Source organism: Adiantum capillus-veneris, chromosome 4 (assembly GCF_014529385.1).
Source record: "Adiantum capillus-veneris isolate H3 chromosome 4, ASM1452938v2, whole genome shotgun sequence".
NCBI classification, from domain to species: Eukaryota; Viridiplantae; Streptophyta; class Polypodiopsida; order Polypodiales; family Pteridaceae; genus Adiantum; species Adiantum capillus-veneris.
Window position 1 is genome coordinate 31,538,086 of NC_140934.1, and position 3,523 is coordinate 31,541,608.

A 3,523-nucleotide genomic window follows, 5' to 3' on the forward strand; every position below is an offset into this window, starting at 1 on the left:
GCTTGACCACTTTGTCATTATCATCAAAAGATAAGGCCACACAACCCCCTCCTCCTTAAGATTAGTCAAGAGTAGCCTCTCCTTTTTCATGTGACAGTGTGTCCCACTTTGTCCCCTCCTATGTGATCCATGTGCCTTCATTTGTCATCCCTGTGTATTCTTTTGTCTTTATAATTATTTTATTTATTTCCTTAATGATAATTTACTTTACATTTTTAAGTTAAACTTTACAGTCTTATATTAACTTTACAGTAGTAAAAGAAAATTCTACAATCAGTAAATAAGTCTTGCAATATGTTAGTTAGTGATTCATATAGCTAAACATGTCAGAATTTTGTAGCGTAAATTTTAATTTCTAGGTTTTCTCAACCTACGATTCATAATTTGAACTCAAATATCTTAAATAAGGAGTGATGGTTCAAAAAAATACAAATGCGTAATAGAACTTGTGTGCAATTTGAAAGTAGAGACCTTACAGGTCCTACCTTAACCGAATGTCCACCTTTCATTTTCGATCTCTCAACCATCATGCTTGTGCTAGGATTCTTCCTTTCGGGACCCCTCATAATCGTTCCAGCTATAACAACTCCTTCCTTTTAAGTAGTGGTCTCTTGTTGGCTGCTTTTCTCTGGCCTCATAAACATCGTCTCCCTTTGTGACTCAGCCATAAGCTCAGTCTCAATCTTTGGCTTTGTTGATTCTGGATAAACCGTTGACTCAGATACTCCATTAATGTGAAAATTAAGAAGATCTATTTGAACAATTTTACAATACCTTTGTCCATGCTTGTCTATTATGAGGAAAGGATGTCCTGCCTTGCTCCTATCCTCAAAAATTGTTGGCAGCCTAGGACAACTACGATAGATATTGCTACAAATTTACCTTGTAACCAGCCTATTTCATTTTTGTAACTTCCTAGTCTCTTTTAATGAAAGAAGGATTCTGGATTCCAAAAACCTTTTTTAATTACATTTATTTTGATCATCCGTGTGACTTGTGGCCTCGATTGACATTATGTTGAGAAGTGTTTCCAACACTATTCACGTGTGAGTTGCTCCCGCAACATTGGCTTTGTTGTCAAAGGCACGAGACCATAAGTAGGAAGCCTACGACACTTGCATGATGGTAGTTTGCTTTAGCTTAGGCTAGAGACAACTTAAATTTCAGAGAAGATATCATGAGGTCTGGTAGATAGCCAGGAAGCCAGTGTCTTGCTGAGGGTCTATAACTAGTTAGTTTTACTTAAGAAATGTCGAGTAGAGTTATGGTTTTTGGTTTGTGATTGTTTGGATATGGTTATGTAGAAATAGTGTAAAAAACGCTGAGAAAAATGCAAAACAAACAAAAGGAAGAAACAACAAGGCCATTTGCTTGCCTTGAAAGCAAAACCCACCCCATACATCCTTATAGGGTGTCAATTGACCATACATTTGGATTTGGATCCAACACTTGAGATAACGTTCAAAATTGTGTTTAAGAGGTAAGGGGCCAGCATTTTGAAATTTGGGCACTTGCATTGTGTTTACCAGCTTAAAAGAAGATTGTACACCAACTTTGGGAAAAGGTGGAACAACTGAAAAGGGACAAGAAGACCACGCTTGCATTCTAAAACGGAACCAAGTATCAAGCAGGGACGAAATAAACTCCATTTGGGATAAAACTTGATAACTAAGGTTATTAGACCAAGAGGAAGACAAGGGAGTCAAAACAGTTGAAAAATCATATAAGATGGCCACTTTTAGTCTTATAGCATGATATAAGACTCACATAGGTCTTAGAAGCTGAATTTTCGCAAACCCTTTTTGGGGTACATTGACCTTGTCATATCAAGATCGCATGCCAAGTTTCAAGTCATTTGGGTTGATATAAGTACTCCAAAACCCTTTTCAAGAAATTGCGTTTCTGAAAGGAAACACTAGAATTGACCCAAAAGCCAAAGTGCGTGCCTAAATTGAGTGAAAATTGGCAAGAGGCCTTGTAAGAGCAGGCGAAATCCAAAAATAAGTCAAAATTGAAATTTGACCCGAGAGTCATACTTTGAGACTTATATTGCGATATAAGACTCATATGAACTGGGCCAAACTGAGAAGTTGACATCATATTAGAGATCTAGACACTCTAAGGAGTCCATAAAAACTTTCAAAAGTGAATTTGGACTAGCAGAAACCTTAGAGCAAGGAGCTAGATATAAGACTTGATTGTAGGAATCAGTGATTATTTGACAATAACATTTGCATGGGTTAGACAGACCAGATATTGTTTGTAATTAGTACTAGTCTCAACTTGTCGTCTATCTTGTTTTATACAAAAAAATTATACAAGTTGGGATTGATATTCAACCCTTGAGTCCAAAAAAGGCTAATCTTACTTTTGTAGATACAACAGAACAGTGAATGGCTTTCAATCTCTTATGTATTTGAGATTAGGAACCTTTTTTAAGTCAGGAGCTAAGAGTGTCAAAAGTGAAGTGAGTAGGGTATCTATTGAAGAGACTGTCAATCAAGATGACTTAGAACCCTTGACTGCTATTAAGGAAAGATCTAGTACATCATCTGACTATTCATCCTCTCGAATGGCTTCTTAAGGAAAAGGACGAAGTATTTTGAGTGGTAACCTAGTGGCAGGAACCTCTAGCATCTTTGAGGAAGAAAATAAGATTGAGTTTTTGTTCAAATAAACTAACCGACATGCAACAGCCATATACCAGGACATTAATCGAAATTACTATTACCATTGCGGCGATGTTCATGGAATGGCACCAGAATATGTGGATGCATATTACAATTTTGATTGCTATGTAGACACTAAAGGTGCCCAATATCGCCTTGTGGAAGATTGTGACTTAGTGGACGAGTTTGGGAAGATAGTGGTGAGTAGGAAGGAATTTAACATTGTTAACAACCGAAATTCCTATGACCTTATACAAGACCGCTACTCTAGTGAGAAAAGTCTCTACCAACCACTTAGGAGATGGATTGTACCGCATAAGGCTAGGAATGGGAAGCACATTTTACAAATGTATAAAACCTGTGCCTAGAGAGTTGACTGAAGAGAAATACTTGTACGTATTTGAGGATACAAGTAAGGCAAGACACCCTACCCTCATAGTAGACAAGTGTGGACGAAGATATTGTAAAACTGTTCAAATAGATCTTCTTAATTTTTGGATTATTGGAGTATCTGTGTAAACAATTTACCTAGAACCTATAAAGCCTATGAGTGATGAGAAGGTTGAGGTTGAATTCATGGATGAGTTACAAAGAGAGAGTGAGTACTTAAGATGAGAGAAAAGCAGCCAGAGGGAAACCACTAGTCGAAAAGGAGTGGTAATAGCTGGAACTCATGAGGGGTCCCGAAAAAAAGACTCCTAGTTCAAGTATGTTAGGCAAAATATCAGAAATGAGAGGTGGACATTTTGTCTATACGAGACCAACACATCCACCATCCCATGGAATGAATGCCAGAATATAGGCAAGGAGAGTACCTATAGTAGGAGCTCCAGTAGATGATGGCTTAGAAGGAG

General features: G+C 37.5%; 1 pseudogene; it reads left to right on the top strand.

Moving 5' to 3' along the window:
- The first annotated feature begins 2,410 nt into the window (after positions 1–2,410).
- On the top strand, positions 2,411–3,284 carry LOC147458946 (uncharacterized; annotated as a pseudogene).
- Positions 3,285–3,523: the final 239 nt, after the last annotated feature.